This window comes from Eptesicus fuscus, chromosome 9, assembly GCF_027574615.1.
Source record: "Eptesicus fuscus isolate TK198812 chromosome 9, DD_ASM_mEF_20220401, whole genome shotgun sequence".
Classification (NCBI taxonomy): domain Eukaryota; kingdom Metazoa; phylum Chordata; class Mammalia; order Chiroptera; family Vespertilionidae; genus Eptesicus; species Eptesicus fuscus.
In genome coordinates this window covers 56156447-56176438 of record NC_072481.1, presented here as the reverse complement: position 1 = coordinate 56176438, position 19992 = coordinate 56156447, and the positions used below count along the sequence as shown (strand labels likewise).

The window sequence follows — 19992 nt, the reverse complement described above, 5'->3', positions numbered from 1 at the left end:
GATCAAGTTCTGTAAATCCCACCTAGGTTGCTTTATCAGTTGATTGGATTCCTAGAAACCATTTGCTACCTATCAGGCTAATGCCACAGGTTTTAAATTACATTTAAATGACACAAAGAAACTGAGATGTGTTAATAACTTTGCTTAATTTGTAGTGACTCAGAGTATGCCAGAAGACTATAAACGGGCAAAAAGTTTTAAAGAAAATAGTAGTTTTGGATATCATTTTTCATCCTTGGAGGTTAGGTAGAGAAATGTAGGATATCTCATAAGCATTAGGAATATTACATTAATAGGTATAAAGTAACCTTTAATAAAATGTTACAAAGGTATCATTGTGAAACTTAAAGATGTATCTAAATAGGTTATTTTTGTTCTTGTCCATTTTAATACCTTTATTAATGCTTTAGATATACATTTGTGCTTATAAAATTTCTGAACAACTCAGCAGTCAAGGTTAATTAAAGCAACTTTCAAAATTTTGCCTTAAACTATAGTGTGAGTTGCTTAAAAGTAAGGAATTTAAAAAGTATGAAATTTAATTTAAAAAGTTCCAATTCATTTCATAGTTTTTCAATTAAAAAGGTCAATATAAAAAAAGTTGTATTGGTGAATTCTGTTCAATTCACCAATATAAGTTACTAAGAATAAAAGTGAATTGCACTGTTCCTTCAAGGAGCCTATAATCAAGTAGGAAATAGAGTCATATCAAACTATACATTGTAAATTCTGTGATAGAAGAATTAATTATGATGGAAGTAAGGGAGAGAGCAGTTAATTCTGATGGACCATTGAATTGGAGTTTGATGAATAATTTTCCAGAAATTGAAGTGGGGGGGGAAGTTGTACTTTTTTTTTTTTAAATTAGGGGACTGAAAAATTAGAATCAAGGCTGTCTTTATGAAGACATATATTGTGAACAGATAAAGAATAGATTGCAATGGGAGACTAATTAGGCTATTACACTTATTTAATGGGGTGATGATGGCCTGAACTGGAGTAATAATACTGGGATAGAAAGAGTGGGCAGTTTTTTTCAAGACATTTTAGAGGAATAAGTAAGTAGGGTTTGTTGATATATGGTGGAAAAAGGAAAGAGTTAAGATGTCTCAAAGGTTTTTAGGTTTGGTGGTTAGATATTTGTCATTAAAATTGTTGACATAGGTAATTTTGGGGAGTTAGGAAGAAAATGAATAGGGATTTGTACTTGTTGAATACAAGGTACTTTTGGGACATCTAGATTGAGAGCTTAGAATATGCTAGTCTGAATTTTGGGGTGGAAGTTGGGGATAGATATATAAACTGTTTATATCTCAAAATTATTTCAAAGTTATAATAATTTCACCTATGGAGAGAGGATTAGAAAGGGACATGTACATTTTTGGAGTAGCAGAAAGGAAGAGTCATAATGCATGAAAAAATGGAGGGTCAGCCGAAACCGGTTTGGCTCAGTGGATAGAGCGTCGGCCTGCGGACTAAAAGGTCCCAGGTTCGATTCCGGTCAAGGGCATGTACCTTGGTTGCGGGCACATCCCCAGTAGGGGGTGTGCAAGAGGCAGCTGATCGATGTTTCTCTATCATCGATGTTTCTAACTCTCTATCCCTCTTTCTTCCTCTCTGTAAAAAATCGATAAAATATATTAAAAAAAAAAAATGGAGGGTCAGAGACTTGAAAAATTTTTACCTTACAAGTAGGAGGAAAACTAGAAAGAAGTAGAGGTTAAAGATGAGAGTTTCAAAGGAAGGAAGGAAGTGATGACTTGGTTGGTTATAAGCTTCAGAGGGATTTATGGTGTGGGGACTGAGAAGAGAAACCTTTGCATTTGTGGGAGGAGCTAGCTGGATTCCCCCCCCCCCAAAAAAACGCTTTAATAGTTATAAATGTCCAGAATGTTTGCAGAAGCTGTTTTGAGCATTTCTCTTCAGTTAAAGTTAAGGCACCGTAGGGAGAGCCCCGAGAGCTGGCCAGCCCCTCGGGACTTGGGTGCCGGGGGAGGGGCCAAGATCAGCAGATGATCTTCAGGCCCGGCTTCTTCTCCTCCACGGCCCGCAGGAGGTCCTCCATCTCCTCCCTCCAGCAGATGTCGTACAGGACCAGTTTCTCCAGGGGTCAGCTGGGCTGCTGGGCGCTCTCCACCAGCTTCATGACGCCCACCTCGCTCTTGTAGTTGTTGCTCAGGTCCAGCTCGAGCAGGCTGTGGTTGGCCAGCAGGAGGGCGGCCAGGGTAGTGCAGCCCTGGTCGGTCACCTCGCAGTCCCCCAGGGAGGGCATCCGCAGGGTCGTGCCCGGCTGGCCCAGGCCCTGGCACAGCACCTCCATGCCTGCGTTGCCCAGCTTGTTGCTCATCTACAGCTCCTGGAGGCTCCGGTTCCGGGCCAGCATCGCACTGACGTGTGGGCAGCAGGCGGTCGTGAGGCTGCAGGACTTCATCCACAGGGACTCCAGCTGGCAGCTGAGCTCCTGCAGGCTCTTGCACAGCAGCCACACCCCCTCATCCCCCACCTCGTTGCCAGCTACGCTGAGCTCCTTCAGGCTCTCCTTGGCTCTGAGCACCCGGCACAGGTCCTTGCAGCCACTGGCCGTGATATCACACTCCCAGAGCCACAGGGTCTTAAGCCTGGAGCCGGGGCTCAGCAGCCCAGGGCACAGCTCCATGATGCCTGCATCCCCCAGCTTGTTGCCCAGCTGCAGCTCGCTCAGCGAGGCCTTGGCGGCCACGATGCCGCACAGGTCCTGACAGTTGGCCGCGGTGAGGCCACAGCTCTCCAGCCTGAGTGACTCCAGCGGGCAGGTGGAGTCGGTGGCCAGGCCCTGGCACAGCGTCCGGGCACCAGCCTCGCCGATGTCATTGTTGCTCACCCCCAGCTCCTTCAACTCCCGCTTGGCCCTGAGCACCGAGGCCAGGGCCTCGCAGCTGGCGGCCGTCAGGTTGCTGTACTCTAGCTGCAGCCTTTCAATGTGGCACTGGGGGTCCAGGAGCCCCTCGCAGGGCAGTTGCAGGCCCGCGTCCCGCAGCTGGTTGTAGCTCGCGAAGGGAGGGCAGGGAACGCAGCACGCTGGACAGGGTACCGCAGCCGGCCTCCGTCAGGTTGCAGTTTTGGAGGCTGAGCTTTTGGATCTTGCAGGTGGGCTACAGGCCCTGGAGCACCAGGTATGTGCCGGCATTGCCCAGCTCATTGGAGGAGAGGCTGAGCTCAGGGTCTCAGGGCGTCACTAGGCTGGGGCGTGGCCAACGGCGATGGCTGGCGTCAGCCGTCTCTGCCTTTCCACGTTTCCAAGTCCCTGTGCCCCTTGCTCCAGCGCAGTAAAACAATGATTGCTGGGCACACCTCTGCAAAAAAGTCACTCTCACTTTCCCACCCGATGGCCGAGAGTCCAGCTTCTCCCCGTAGGCATCTGGGTCCCCCGCGTGTCCCCAGAAACTGAATTTCAGAGCGATCGGGAGCTTGTCTCCCTTTGGGTTGAAGAAAAGCCGCGCACCCAGTCGCCCGCTGCCAGCCCGATTCGCGCGTCTCCCTACCTCAGCTTTTCAGCGTTTGTGCTCCTTTCTCTCCTTAGGTGTAAATCTACCACTTAGCCAGCTTTCCCGTGGTTCTGGGTGGTAGACGTTTTGTCTTTTAGTTGTATTTTTGAAATTGTTGTGTGAGGCAGCAGATTAGTTGTTTAACTATGCCGCCATCTTGATTCCTCCTCTCCAGAAAATATTTCTGATGGGAGCACTCTGTCCTGAGAGAGGAATGCCTTACCTTGGTTTGTCCTATCTTGATTGTATTATTTGTTCTTAAGACTTTTTCTTGATTGTTGCATTGATCAAAACCATTGAGAATTTTTAGGACAGATGGAGCATGGTTTTTAGGAAGGGTGAAATAATCTATATATATGAAGAGCCAGGGGCCGTCACATCCGAAACAACCGAATGGACAACCGAACAGGCTTCATGGGGCGACCAGGCTGGCAGGGGGGTTAGTGAGGGACAACCAAATGACTGAACACCAGGCTGTGTGGGGTGACCAGGCTGGCAGGGGTGTTAGTGAGGGATGACCAAATGACTGAGCAGCAGGCTGTGTGGGGCGACCAGGCTGGCAGGGGGGGTTAGTGAGGGACAACCAAATGACTGAGCAGCAGGCTGTGTGGCGCGACCAGGCCGGCAGGGGGGTTAGTGAGGGATGACCAAACGATTGAGCACCAGACTGCGTGGGGTGTCCGGGCCAGCAGGGGGGCAGTGAGGGGCGACCAGGCCGGCGGGGGTGAAGGGGGCGGCAGTTAGGGGCGACCAGGCCAACAGAGGGGGCAGTTAGGGGCGACCAGGCCAACAGAGGGGGCAGTTGGGGGCAACCAGGCCAGCGGGGGGCGGGTGCCGTTAGGGGTGACCATGCTGGTGGGGGGCAGTTAGGGGTGACCAGGTTGATGGGGGGGGGCAGTTGGGGGGCAATCAGGTTGGCAGGCAGAGGCAATTAGGGGTGATCAGGCTGGCAGGGGGGCCAGTTAGGGGTGATCAGGCAGGCAGGCAGGTGAGCAGTTAGGAGCTAGCAGTCCTGGATTGTGAGAGGGATTGTGAGAGGGATGTCCGACTGCCAGTTTAGGGATCGGGCCTAAACTGGCAGTCGGACATCCCCCGAGGGGTCCCGGATTGGAGAGGGTGCAGGCTGGGCTGAGGGGACCCACCCCTCCCCCTGTGCACGAATTTCGTGTACCAGGCCTCTAGTCCTTCATAACCTGTGACTGAATTTTAAAGAAACTTACGTTGAATAACATCGTTAAAGATAAAAATCACTGAATAAAATTAATGAAAATTTAGCCTTTTCTCTAAATTTTACTAATTGACAAATTCATAACCATTCTAAGTACAGTATTGTGAAATTTGAATGTACAGTCTTTATAAATGTAAGGCTTGTTTTGTATTTTTTGAAAGTAAGCACTTACGAATCGTAATTATATTGCCCAGCTGGCATGGCTCAGTGGTTGAGCGTCAGCTTATGAACCAGGTGTTCATGGTTCGATTCCCTGGTCAGGGCACATGCCTGTGTTGCGGGCTCGATCCCCAATGTGGGGTTGTGCAGAAGGCAGCTGATCAGTGATTCTCTCTCATCATTCTCTCTCATCATCTCATGATGTTTCTATCTATCTCTTTCCCTCTCCCTTCCTCTTTGAAAAAAAAAAAAATAGAGAATTGTAATTTTCTGTAAATATTTTTAAAATGCTGTATTGCAGTTAGGCAAAAATGAAAAATAGCTTTGGTGAGGAAAACTGCAAATTGATAAAAGGAAAACATTTATAAAAATTGAAGATAATAAAGGGATCTTTATATCAGACATTTCACGTAGGCCTTGCTGAATTATTAATATTTAACTTGCAACTGTCCATTGAAGATAAATGGTTATGCAGAGCTGAGATCATTTCTTAATGATGGTAACTGCATAGTACAAAATATGCTTAATTAATGTATCTTGAAATGAATTAGTCTTGCTAGTCCAAGAATCATTTTTCAGCTAGTCTATTCTAAGCTAGTTTGGACCTATGAATGATACACAGATCTTCCTCATCTCATTTTCTATAAGGAAATTTTTTTTACTTATGAAATTGAAAAGTTCAGATTGTTTATCTGGCTTCAGATAAAACTAAGTCTTAAGTGTTTAAATGATGTTCTTTTAGGGCTGTTTCCTTCTGTTGCTTGGTCACTGAGACAGTTTCAGCCTTATTTTTTTGCTCTCTAGAGAGAATTGTGTGTTAGACTGCCTCATTAGCCGTATAACATTTCATGGAAGGACTATGGTGTTACTTGCATTGTGTGCCATGTATGTGTGTGTGCATATGTGCGTGTAGATGGGGTACATGTAGATGGGGTCAGCCATCTTACTAGTAAATTAACTGTATCACCACACATTAGTTTTACCTGTTCTTGAATTTTACATCAACAGAGACATACAGTACGCTCTCCTTTGTGTCTTATTTGGCTAAACAGTATGCTTGTGAGTTTTATATTGTTGCATGAACTTTTAACTTATTTTTATTGCTGTATACTATTTCATTGTGTGACTAATCAGCAAGTTATATTTCTTGTTGATGGACATTTAGTTAGTCACAAATAGTGCTCCTATGAGCATTGCTGTACATATCTTTAGATGTACATATACATGCATTTTTTTTCCATATGTATGCATGAAATAGAAATTGGGCATATACCTAGGATTGAAATGGTTGGGTCAGATAGAGTGTATTTATTGAACTGTAGATATGCGAAATAGTATTTCAAAGTGGTTGTATCAATTTACACTCCTGCCAGTAGCATATCAGAGTTCTGGTGCTCTACATTCTTGTCAATATTTGGTTTTGTCTTAAAAAAAAAAAAATCTTATTGTTGGTTTTTGTTTCTTTGATGATTGATAAAAGTAGAGCATCATTTCATGTTATTAGCTAATTGTATCTCTATTGTGTATGAAATGCCTGGTCAAGTCTTTGCCCATTTAAAAAATACTGGACCTGCCGAAACCGGTTTGGCTCAGTGGATAGAGCGTCGGCCTGCGGACTCAAGGGTCCCAGGTTCGATTCTGGTCAAGGGCATGTACCTTGGTTGCGGGCACATCCCCAGTAGGGGGTGTGCAAGAGGCAGCTGATCGATGTTTCTCTCTCATCGATGTTTCTAACTCTCTATCCCTCTCTCTTCCTCTGTAAAAAATCAATAAAATATATAAAAAATAAAAATACTGGACCTTAGCTAGTTTGGCTTAGTGGATAGTGTCGGCCTGCTGACTGAAGGATGCCAGGTTTGATTGAGGTCAAGGGCGTGTACATCAGTTGCAGGCTCCTCCCTGGCTTGGGCCCTAGTTGGGGCAAGTGCAGGAGGCAACCAGTCAGCATGTTTCTCTCACATCGATGTTTCTCTCTGTCTTGCCCTCTCTCTCTAAAAATCAATAGAAAAATATCCACGGAAGCGATAAAAAAATATTGGCTTCTCTGGCTTGTTGTTATGGTTTATTCGAATTTTTGAAATGTATTTTAGGCATGAGTTGCAAATATTTTCTCCCACTCTGTGGGTTACATATTTATTTTCTTAAGTGTTGATGTTTTCTGCTGGACAGAAGTTTCAAACTATAATATAATCCAATTGATCTATTTTTTACAAAACTTTTTTTTTTTTTGCGAATTGTTTTATAAGGAAATCTTTGCCTACTCCAAGATCATGGAGATGCTCTCCTGTTTTTTGTTTTTTTTTTCTTTTCTTTTCAAAAAAGCATTATTTTTAAAAAAAATATTTTTACTGATTTTAGAGAGAAAGGAAGAAGGAGAGAGAGAGAGAGAGACAGACAGACAGAGAGAGAGAGAGAGAGAGAGAGAGAAACAAACATCAATGAGAGAACCATCAATCGGCTGCCTCCTGCACGCCCCTACTGGGGGTCGAGTTGGCAACCCTAGGCATGTGCCCTTGATTGGAGTCGAACCCGGGACCCTTCAGTCCCCAGGCTGACGCTCTATCCACTGAGCCAAATGGACTAGGGCTAAAAAGCATTATTTTTTTACTCTTCACATATAGATCCATTGTCTGTCTGAATTGATTTTTGTGTATGACATTTGGTAATAGTCAAAAACACATTTTATTCCATGTGGATATCTAGTTAATCCAGCATAATAAATTGAAACTTCCTTTTTCATTCTTCTGTAGTTTTACCTTTGACAAAAATCAGGTGAACTTTTGGTTTAAAAAAGTAGTTGTTTCTTTTATTATTATTTTTAAAAATATTTTTATTGATTTTTTTTTAGAGAGGAAGGAAGAGGGAGAGAGAGAGGAACATTGATATGAGAGCATTGATTCAGTTGCCTCCTGCATGCCCCCAAACAGGGATCAAGCCTGCCACCCGAGTATGTGCCATGACCATATGCCATGATGAGAATCAAACCAGCAATCCTTCAGTGCACGGAACAATGCCCAACCAACTGAGTCATACCAGCCAGGACAAAAAAGTAGTTATTCCTTTTTTTTATTGATTTATTTTTACTTTTTATTTTTAAATATATATTTTTTATTGATTTCAGAGAGGAAGGGAGAGAAATAGAAACATCAATGATGAGAGAGAATCATTGATCTGCTGCCTCCTGCAACCCTCTACCGGGGATTGATCCTGCAGTCCAGGCCTGTGCCCTGAGTGGGAATTGAACTGTGACCTCCTGGTTCATGGGTAGTACTCAACTACTGTGTCACACCACCTGGGCTAGTTGTTTGTTTGTTTGTTTCTTTTTTTTTTATGTTTTATTGATTTTTTACAGAGAGGAAGGGAGAGGGATAGAGAGTTAGAAACATCGATGAGAGAGAAACATCGATCAGCTGCCTCCTGCACACCTCCTACTGGGGATGTGCCTGCAACCAAGGTACATGCCCTTGACCAGAATCGAACCCGGGACCCTTCAGTCCGCAGGCCGACGCTCTATCCACTGAGCCACACTGGTCAGGGCTAGTTGTTTCTTTTAAACATTTAAAAATATTGTCAAGACTAAAACCCAAAGTAAAAATAATTCTAGATGAAAAAATTGTAATTTCAAGAATAAAAATCCTATGTTTAATCATGTATCAGTATTAACTATTTAATTGGCTTGTTTCTCTAAGTTTTCTCTTTAAAGAGGTAAAAAGAAAATAAATAAAAATAAATCAATAAAATGATGTGCACTTTTGGTATCAGGCCTTATGCATTGCCTTGTGTTTGGGTCTCACATTTCTCCATAGATAGATTCATGTCTCTTCCATAGATGGATATCCTTTCCCTCTTTATGAACAAAGAGAGGGAATGACTTTGCAGGAGAAACTGACTTACAAAGAAATATAATACTCTCTTCTCTAGTTTGGCTCAATGATGCAAGAAACATACTACAGAAAACAATAATAGTACTGTCAAAATATCTTATCCTTTAATAAGCACTGGGCTATTTTTTGTTCTTACAGATTTCATGTAAGTATAAAGTTGACATTCTCAAGTAAATATGTATTTCAAGTTCTGGCCAACTTGAATGTTGATAGCCATTGGGAAGAAGCATTAATTAACATAGATCATGTATCAATCTATTTTTTCATACATAGTCTATCTTATTTTCTCCTGGGAGGAGTTCTTTTTTTATTTTTTTAAAAATGTTTTTTAATATATTTTTTATTTATTTCAGAGAGGAAGGGAGAGTGGGAGAGAGATAGAAACATCAGTGATGAGAGAGAAACAACGATTGGCTGTCTTCTGCACACCCCCTACTTGGGATTGAGCCCACAATCCGGGCATGTGCTCTTGACTGGAATTGAACCTGGTGCCCTTTGGTCCGCAGGCTGACCCTCTATCCACTAAGCCAAACTGGCTAGGGCTAAAAATTTCTTCATTCACAGTGTTTATAGAATTACTAGAGGCCCGGTGCACGAAAATCGTGCATGGGGGGGGTGGGGGGGGAAGGGTGACACTCAGCTCAGCCTGCACCCTCCAATTTGGGTCCCCTGAGGGATGTCCAGCTGCCTGTTTAGGCCCGATCCCAACTCAACGGGCAGTCGGACATCCCTCTCACAATCCAGGCCTGCTGGCTCCCAACTGCTCGCCTGCCTGATTGCCCCTAACCACTTCTGCCTGCCAGCCTGATTACCCCCTAACCACTCCCCTTCCAGCCTGATTGACGCCTAACTGCTCCCCTGCCAGCCTGATTGCCCCTAACTGCTCTCCCCTGCCGGCCTGCTCTCCCCTGCCGGCCTGGTCGTCCCTAACTGTCCTCCTCTGCAGGCCTGCCTGGTCACCACCAACTGCCCTCCCCTGCCAGCCTGGTTGCCCCTAACTGTCCTCCCCTACAGGCCTGGTCGCCCCCAATTGCCCTCCCCTGCTGGCCTGGTCACCCCTAATTGCCCTTCCTTGCCAGCCTGGTCACCCCTAACTGCCCTCCCCTGCTGGCCTGGTTCCCCCCCAACTGCCCTCTCCTACAGGCCTGGTCCCCCCCAACTGCCCTCACCTGCAGGCCTTGTCCCTCCGAACCGCCCTCCCCTGCAGGCCTGGTGTCCCCCCAACTGCCCTCTCCTGAAGGCCTGGTCATTCCCAACTACCCTCCCTGTAGGCATGGTTGCCCCTAACTGCCCTCCCCTGCTGGTCCGGTCACCCCTAACTGCCCTCCCCTCCCGGCCTGGTCGCCCCTAACTGTCCTTTCCTGCAGGCAAGGTCCCTCTCAACTGCCCTCCTTTGCAGGCCTGGTCTCTCCCAACTGCCTTCCCCTGCTGGCCTGATTGCCCACAACTGCCCTCCCCTGCCGGCCATCTTGTGGTGGTCATCTTGTCTCCACATGGGGGCAGCCATCTTTGACTACATGGGGGTGGCCATCTTGTGTGTTGGAGTGATGGTCAATTTGCATATTACCATTTTATTAGAGAGGACTAGAGGCCCAGTGCACAAAATTTGTGCACGGCGGGGTTGGGGGTTGTCCCTGAGGCAAGCCTGCACCCTCTCCAATCTGGGACCCCTGGAGGGATGTCCGACTGCCTGTTTAGGCCCGATCCCACCATGATCGGGCCTAAACGGGCAGTTGGACATCCCTCTCACAATCCAGGAATACTGGTTCCCAACTGCTCGCCTGTCTGCCTTCCTGATTGCCCCTAACCGCTTCTGCCTGCCAGCCTGATCACCCCCCAACCACTTCCCTGCCCGTCTGATTGATGCCTAACTGCTCCCCTGCCAGCGTGTTTGCCCCTAACTGCCCTCCCCTTCAGGCCTGGTCACCCCTAACTGCTCTACCCTGCAGGCCTGGTCCCCCCCAACTGCTGTCCCTTGCAGGCCTGGTCACCCCCAACTTCCCTCCTCTGCCAGCTTGGTCACCCCTAACTGCCCTCCCCTGCGGGCTTGATTGCCCCCAATTGCCCTCCCTTGCAGGCCTGGTCCCTCCCAACTGCCCTCCCCTGCTGACCATCTTGTGTCCACATGGGGGCAGGATCTTTGACTACATGGGGGCAGCCATCTTGTGTGTTGGAGTGATGGTCAATCTGCATATTACTCTTTTATTAGATAGGATAGAAGCCTGGTGCATGGGTGGGGGCCAGCTTGTTTGCCCTGAAGGGTATCCCAGATAAGGGTGGGGGGTTCCCTTGGGGTGTGGGGCGGCCCGGGTGAAGGGCCTGTGGTGGTTTGCAGGCCGGCCACGCCCCCTGGCGACCCAAGCAGAGGCCCTGGTATCTGGGATTTATGTATCTTCTACAATTGAAACTTTGTAGCCTGGAGCGGAGCCAAGCCTCCTGCTCACTTCATGGCCGGCAGCCATTTCTGTTGAGGTTTGTGTATCTTCTATAATTGTAGCCTGGAGCGGAGGCCTAGGCTAGCCAGGGTTGCACAAGCTTTGCTTCCTCCATTGCCGGGGGCAACCCTTGCTCCTGCTCTTTCCAGCTCTGTAGCTGCCGCCATTTCTGTTTGGATTTATTTACCTTCTATAATTGAAACTTTGTAGCCTTGAGTGGATGCTTAGGCTGGCAACGGCAGGCGGAAAGCTTGGCTTCCTCTGTTGCCGGGGAAACCCAAGCCTCCCTCCTGCTCTCTGTGGCTGTAGCCATCTTGGTTGGGTTTATTTGCATATTTGCTCCTGATTGGCTGGGGGGCGTGGCTTGTGGGTGTACCGGAATTGGGATTAATTTGCATATTACTCTTTTATTAGGTAGGATTAGTATAATGTAGTAGAAAATCAGAGTCTTATGGATTAAACTCTGGTTTAGGTAGGGACCTAGGTTTAAATTCTGGTTGTATTAGTTGTATGATCATAGGCATTTCTTTCTTTTTTTTCTTTTTTTAATATATTTTATTGATTTTTTTTACAGAAAGGAAGAGAGAGGGATAGAGAGTTAGAAACATCGATGAGAGAGAAACATCGATCAGCTGTCTCTTGCACACCCCCTACTGGGGATGTGCCTGCAACCAAGGTACATGCCTTTGACCGGAATCGAACCTGGGACCCTTGAGTCCGCAGGCCGACACTCCATCCACTGAGCCAAACCGGTTTTGGCCATAGGCATTTCTTAAGTTGTTGCCACATACTAGAAATGAAGACGATGCCTAGCTCATTTTTGAGATTATTGTGAAGGTATGAGAAAGTTGTATTAAAGCACATAATATCAGAAGAGTTGTTAAGACTCTTTTGCCATTTAATTCGCTGTGTATTGGATAAAGTATTTAACTTTTAAGCCTCGTGTGTAAAATGGGAATAATATCTACTTCCATAGTTTTTTTGAGAGTTTTAACCCTACCAGACCACTGTACCGATTTTTCGGTAATTTCCGAATCTGCCGCTATACCGCTGTACCTAATTTTCGGTACTTTGCCTAGTACGTGAAAAAATGCGTCACAAACTAAAAATAACCAACCAATCGTGGTCAAACCTCATGGTTAGCCATTGCAAATGTTTGCCTCCATGTGTTGGAATTGACTTTGTGTGATTTGACGTGAAAAAATTCTGAAAATTAACAATGAAACGAGCGGCTGATGAACCAAGCACTTCAACACGAAAGCGAAGTAGGTCTAGGCTTATCACAGTCCAACAGGTGATCGATACTTTGGTTGATTCAGACTCTGAGGTGGAATATTGGCGCTAGATGAAAGGTAGACCTATTTTCTACAATGTCTCCAAGTTCCATCTTATTCTAACCACTTGTTTGCATGTAACTAACATTTTTCTATATCATGTTGATTTTTTCTCTTATTAAAGAGCCCAGGTATAGGGGACCTCAGGAGCCCAGGTATAGGGGACAGTTAGGTTCAGGGCCTCAGGTCTGGTAGGATTAAATGAGATAATGCGTACAAAGTATGGTGCCTATCATTTAACATAATACCGTATTTTCCAGCGTATAAGACGACTGGGCGTATAGAAGATTTTCTTGGGTTAAAAAGTCGTCTTAGCCGAAACCGGTTTGGCTCAGTGGATAGAGCGTCGGCCTGCGGACTCAAGGGTCCCAGGTTCGATTCCGGTCAAGGGCATGTACCTTGGTTGCGGGCACATCCCCAGTAGGGGGTGTGCAAGAGGCAGCTGATCGATGTTTCTCTCTCATCGATGTTTCTAACTCTCTATCCCTCTCTCTTCCTCTCTGTAAAAAATCAATAAAATATATTTTAAAAAAAAGTCGTCTTATACGCTGGAAAATACGGTAAGTGTTAACAATCAACATTACATGCATCTATTGATTATATATTATGTACTGGGGGTACTTAAAATCTTTCATTTAATTCACAGGATAATTCTATGTGGTACGAAGGTTTTTTCCCCATTTCACAGATGAGGATTTAGTGTCAGAAGTCACACAACTAGTAAGTGGTTTAGTTTGGATTGGAACCTAAAACTTTCCCCCCCATTATACTCAGATGACTTTCAAATTTATGCTGTAGCTGTGTTTATACCATGTAGACAAATCACCTTTGATGGGTATGTTTACAGAATTATTCAAAGACTGAACTTTGTGTATTTCCATGGTTTTCAAATATTTTCTATCCTCACATTCCTAGCTTTCTTTAATTTGTTCAAAAGGTCAGAGCTTTTACTACAGAAATAAACATGCTTTGTTAATATATAATTAAGAGCAGTTAATAGTTTGTTTACAAACCACTAGATTTCTCGAGTCTGGCTGAGTTAGCTATATTAAAGAGTAACTTTAGATTTCACCTCTGGAAAGAGAAAAGTACTCTTTGATTTTATTCTCTATTTCTAAGGAGCTTATTTGAAGTTAAAATACAAAACTGTAATGACTTTATACTCAGGGGAAACGGTCAAAAGACCCAGACATGAACAGTATGTTTTTTATTGATTCCAGAGAGAGGAAAGGAGAAGGAGAGAGGGATAGAAACATCAGTGATTAGAGAGAATCATTGATCGGCTGCCTCCTACATGCCCCCTACTGAAGATCGAACCTGCAACCTGGGCATGTGCCCTGACCAGGAATGAAACCATGGTCTCCTGTTTCATGGGTCGATGCTCAACCACTGAGTAACAGTGGCAGATCTGGGTAAAGTTTTTTAATGCTGAATCTGGGGAAATAGAAATAGCTATTGTATTAAAAGGAAATTTGGATAACTATAATGAGGCTTTCCCCCCCGCCCCTTATGATGCAGTCCATTTTTTGAATTTGGAAAACTAATGGGTACCTTTAAAGTATTTTTAGTCAAAGTATCTCCTACATATGATGGTTTTTGTCATTTCCCTCCATTGCTATAAAATGAACAATAGTTAAGCAAACTCCTTCACTTGACACTATATATTTATTTAAAATTTATTTTAAAAAGATAATTATTGTGGAAAGGTTGATATATTTGGCACTAGAAGATTTTCTGTTGACAATTCATCTGTGATGTTGAATTTGTAAGTCTTTGGAAAAATAAAATAATATTTATGGCTCTAGCTGGTTTGGTTCAGTGGATAGAGCATCGGCCTGCGGACTGAAGGGTCCTGGGTTCGATTCCGATAAAGGGTACATGCCTAGGTTTCAGGCTCGATTCCCAGTAGGGGGCGTATAGGAGGTAGCAGATCAATGATTCTGTCTTATCATTGATGTTTCTTTCTCTCCCTCTCCCTTCCTCTCTGAAGTTAATAAAAATATATTTTAAAAAATAGTATTTGTGAATTTTATCAACAACTTTGAATTTGTCTTCTATGTGGAGTTACATATAGGTGTTTATGAAAGATAATTTGTTGTGTGTTTACAGGTCATTATAACACTGTTACCCAAATTTTACTCCTTCTCACACATATATTTTTATTATATCTGAGTATAATCTGTATAATTTTTTTTACTTTAGACTGTTCTTTGACTAAACTTTTTCCTGCCTGGCATCAGTTTAAAAAATTTTGATGAAATTGGTCCAATGCACTAGTTAAACCGCCCCCCCCCCACTTTTTTTAATACTTCTGAAAGTAAACACTACATAAATAAAAGTTCATTATTTTACTACTTGAAATTGCCAGTATAGGAATGAATAATAAAATTTGAGGAGTTAATGGAATTATTGCATGTAAATCAGCATCCTATATAATAAAAGCCTAGGTGGCGTCACGCATGAAGCCCTTGTGTGACGCCGTCACAAGATGGCTGCCGTGACATCATCACAAGATGGCTGGCAGGGGAGGGCAGTTAGGGGCAACCAGGCCTACAGGGGAGGGTATCTGGGGGCGATCAGGCTGGCAGGGGAGGGCACTTGGGGGCGATCAGGTTCGGCAGGGGAGGGCAGTTGGGGGCGATCAGGCCGGCAGGGGAGGGCAGTTGGGGGCGATCAGGTCGGCAGGGGAGCAGTTAGGCCTCAATCAGGCCGGCAGGGTAGTGGTTAGGGGGTGATCAGGCTGGCAGGCAGAAGAGGTTAGGGGCAATCAGGCAGGCAGGCAGGTGAGTGGTTAGGAGCCAGTAGTCACGGATTGTGAGAGGGATCCCAGATTGGAAAGGGTGCAGGCCGGGCTGAGGAACACCCCCCACCGTGCATGAATTTCATGCACCAGGCCTCTGTATAATTAGGAAGTTCATAGGACATGGTCTCTTGGTTAATAATTCTGTAATAGAAAAATGGCTTAAAAATGGGTTTTTAAAACTCTTATCTCTATATTTACTTGTTTTATCTTTTTACTTTGTTCAGTACTCCTTTGATCAGCTAATATGAATTGGAATTATTGAATAATATTTAGAAATGACAGTCTCATAATTTTTATTTTTTAATACGTAATTTTGTATACATCATAATACCAGTTTTATTACAACTTCAGTGGTTCCAAATTACTGTATTCAATTAGCAAAAAATTATAAAAATTTATATACCAGTTCAATATAATTTCCAAAAAAACTTTGGGGATTAGCTTGGAGTTGCCAACTTTTAATTTTGTTAAAAAAACGAGTAGACAATTTGCAGAAACCTCATGTTGCACTTATTGAGTAAATATAGCTTTATGGAAAATGAAATACTTTTTTGTATTTCACTCACCTCACCAAAGACCAGTTTTTGGGACCCAATAGCCTAAACATAGTTTGATTATGTTACTCTCTTCAGGTTTTTGTGCCATCTCTGATGATTTTTGTCAGTTTCTAGAACTGTCTCTTTTTTCCTACCATGGTACATGGTACCTTTAGAATTTCTGTCCAAAATCTCTTCTAGTCTCATTTGCCTTGGTTGAATTAATTTGCTTTCACAGTTGAAGCTCTGATTCATAAATTATGCATGTGGACCTTTCATGTTTTGGGAATTAGCCTGAGATTTTTTACTTCTTAAATGGAACAATACAATCTTATGTTGAAGGTTTTACTCCCTTAGATTTTTCTTTGAACTAATATTAGAGCATTAATTTACATACTACTCACCTACTTATCATAAGTCAGAGAAAGCAAATTATTATTATTTAAAAATATATATATTTTATTGATTTTTACAGAGCGGAAGGGAGAGGAATAGAGAGAAACATCGATGAAAGAGAAACATCGATCAGCTGCCTCCTGCACACCCCCTACTGGGGATGTGCCCGCAACCAAGGCACATGCCCTTGACCAGGAATCGAACCCAGGACCCTTCAGTCCGCAGGCCGACGCTCTATCCACTGAGCCAAACCGGTTTCGGCCAGAGAAAGCAAATTAAATGATCTTCCTTACCATTGTGGTGTGACATTATTAAAGTGCAACCCTAGCCAGTTAATTAGTAGTTAGAGTGTCACCCCATCATGGCTTCCATTCTGTTCAGGAGCTCATACCTCAGTTGCAGGCTTGATCCAGCCCAGGCACTTGCAGGAGGACACACATCAGTGTGTCTCACATTGATGATTTTTTCCTCTCTCCCTCCCTTCCATTCTTTCTAAAAATCAATGGAAAAAATATCCTCAGGTGAGGATTAACAACAACAACAACAACAACAACAACAACAACAAAAGGGCACGTTATGTACCAAAAATATATATATACTAGAAGCCCGTTGCACGAAGTTTCGTGCAATAGACTTTCCTTTACCTGGCTGCCGGCACCAGTTTTCCTCTGGCCACCCGCCGATCAGAGTGCCTCCTGAGTCCCGCCCTCAGCCTTCGGCATCTTCCTTCCGCCGGCCCCATGGGTCCTCCCGCAGCGCCAGCCAGCGGGGGGCGGGAACTCGCGAGTCCCCGCCCCCCGCTCCTACCGCCAGCCAATCGGCCACCCTGAGTCTCGCCCCCCGCGCCTCCAGCCGGCCCAATCGTGGGCGTAGCAGAGTGATGCAATTTGCATATTACCTTTTTATTATGTAGGATGCTAGAGGCCTATTGCATGAATTCGTGCACCAGTGGGGTCCCTCGGCCTGGCCTGTGGGATCGAGCTGAAACTGGCTCTCCAACATCCCCTGAAGGGTCCCGGATTGCGAGAGGGCGCAGGCCAGTCTGAGGGGACCCCACTGGTGCACGATTAGGGCCGGGGAGGGATGCAGGAGGTTGGCCAGCTGGGGAGGAACTGCGGGAGGGCTCCAGGGCGTGTTCGGCCTGTCTCCCTCAGTTGAGATTGGCCGGACCCCAGCAGCAAGCTAATCTGTTCAGAGCGTCTGCCCTCTGGTGGTCAGTGCACATCATAGTGACTGGTTGACCAGTTGTCTGTCTGCCCCCTGGTGGTTAGTGCACATTATAGTGAGCTGTTGAGCAGCCTTAGCATATCATTAGCATATTACGCTTTGATTGGTTGAACAGTCAACCAGACACTTAGCATATTAGGCTTTTATTATATAGGATATGATGAATGATTAGATATGTGCATGGATGGGTGATTTGGATTATAACGAAAAAGAAAATTAAAAGTTTACTCTTTTTTTTTAAAAATTTTTAATTTATTGATTAAGGTGTCACATATTTGTCCTCATCCCCCCATTCCCATCCCCCACCCCTCCCCACAGATGCCCCCACCCCCCTGTTGTCCCCAACCATTGGTTAGGCTTGTATGCATGCACACAAGTCCTTTGGTTGATCTCTCCCCCCTACCCCCACCCTCCCCTACCCTCCCTCTGAGGCCCGACAGTCCGATCGATGCCTCCTTGTTTCTGGGTCTGTTCTTGTTCATCAGTCTATGTTGTTCATCATTTCCCCTAGATGAGCGAGATCATGTGTCACTAGAAATATACTTATAAGAACCGAATGTGAGACGAGCAATAATAGTTATGCTGACAGTCAAATGAATCAGTCTGTAGTAAGTTTCTTTCTGGACCAACAGTTCTTTTGAGACCCGATTTCAATGTCCACCAGTTCCTTATGTGTACATATCGGCACTGACTTTTCAGCTCTGGATGGTGGACAAATGATGGTAATGCAGGTCCGACTCCCTCTGGTTTGGTCTCGCCCGGACCCAGGGGCGCGCGGCCTCACCTGGACTCAGGGGCGCGCGGCCTCTCCCGGACCCAGGGGCGCATGGCCTCACCTGGACCTGGGACCCAGCCTCACCTGGACCCTGGGGTGCGTAGCCTCTCCCGGACCCAGGGGCGCACGGCCTCACCCAGACCCAGGGGCGCGGCTTCACCCGGACCTGGGACCCAGCCTCACCTGGACCCTGGGGCGCGTGGCCTCTCCCAGACCCAGGGGCGCACGGCCTCACCCGGACCCGGGATCCAGCTTCACCCGGACCCAGGGGCGCGCAGCTTCGCCTGGACCCGGGGGCGCGCGGCTTCACCTGGACCCGGGACCCAGCCTCACTCGGATCCAGGGGCGCATGGCCTCACCCGGACCCGGGACCCAGCCTCACCCAGATCCAGGGGTGCATGGCCTTACCCGGACCCGGGTTCCAGCTTCACTCGGACCCCGGGGCGCGTGGCCTCTCCCGGACCCAGGGGCGCACGGCCTCACCCGGACCCAGGATCCAGCTTCACCTGGACCTAGGGGCGCGTGGCCTCACCCGGACCCGGGACCCAGCCTCACCCAGACCCAGGGGTGCATGGCCTCACCCGGACCCGGGTTCCAGCTTCACCCGGACCCCAGGGGCGCGTGGCCTCTCCCGGGATCCAGCTTCACTCGGACCCAGGGGCACGGCCTCACCCGGACCCGGGATCCAGCTGCACCCGGACCCAGGGGCGCACGGCCTCACCCGGACCCGGGATCCAGCTTCACCCGGACCCAGGGTCGCGTGGCCTCACCCGGACCCCCGGGCGTGTGGCCTCTCTTGGACCCAGGGGCACGTGGCCTCACCCGGACCCGGGACCCAGCCTCACCCGGATCCAGGGGCGCACGGCCTCACCCGAACCCGGGATTCAGCTACACCCGGACCCAGGGGCGCGCGGCCTCACCTGGACCCAGGGGCGTGTGGCCTCACCTGGACCCGGGACTCAGCGGGGCTTCGTCTTCTAGATCCCAACTCCAGTCGGTCAATTCCCCCCCAGCAATTCCCTTGGCCATTCTCTCAAAGCTTCGGGGCGGCTGCCATGGAACTCGCTGGGCGGTGGGCTCGGCGAAGCTCCGGTGCGCCCGGTGCACGGCGGGCTGGTCCAAGGTCGCTGCGGCGGCACTCGGGTCTGCAGCGGCGACCAGTGGCCGGGCGAGCGCACCTGGATCCGGGACCCAGCTGGGCCTCATCTTCCCGATCCCAACTCCCATCGGTCAATTCCCTCTCAGCATTTCCTCCAGCCATTGCTCTGGATGGTGTCTGCTCCGTTTTCCAGCTGCAGCTTCAAAATTGTTGTGGTAGGCAACAATCAGGCGTCTGCCCTATGCCGCCATCTTGGTCCTCCAGCAAAGTTTACTCTTGAGGTTTTGTTTTGGACAATAGGGTATTTCCCCCCCATTTTATTGTTCAAATTATTACATGTCTCCTTTTTCTCCCCCTTTGACCCTTCCCACTCCTGCCCTCCCCCAAACCAATGCACTATTGTCTGTGTCTGTGGGTTGTGCATATATGCATGTAAGTTCTTTGGTTAATGTCTTCCTTTTCTCCCCTCCCCCCTGCCCCCTCCTCCCTTCTAAGATTTATCAGTCTGTTCCATGTCTCTGAATCTATTTTGTCTATCAGTTTATTTTGTTAATTAGATTCCACATATGAGTGAGATCATGTGATCCTTGTC

General features: G+C 46.5%; 1 protein-coding gene and 1 pseudogene across 3 annotated transcripts in view; one reads left to right on the top strand and one right to left on the bottom strand.

The window, feature by feature from the left end:
- Positions 1-19992, top strand: part of ZZZ3 (zinc finger ZZ-type containing 3) — a 107727-nt gene that overhangs the window by 17149 nt on the left and 70586 nt on the right. The gene's annotated exons all lie outside the window — the stretch shown is intronic.
- On the bottom strand, positions 2006-4756 carry LOC103284265 (ribonuclease inhibitor-like; annotated as a pseudogene).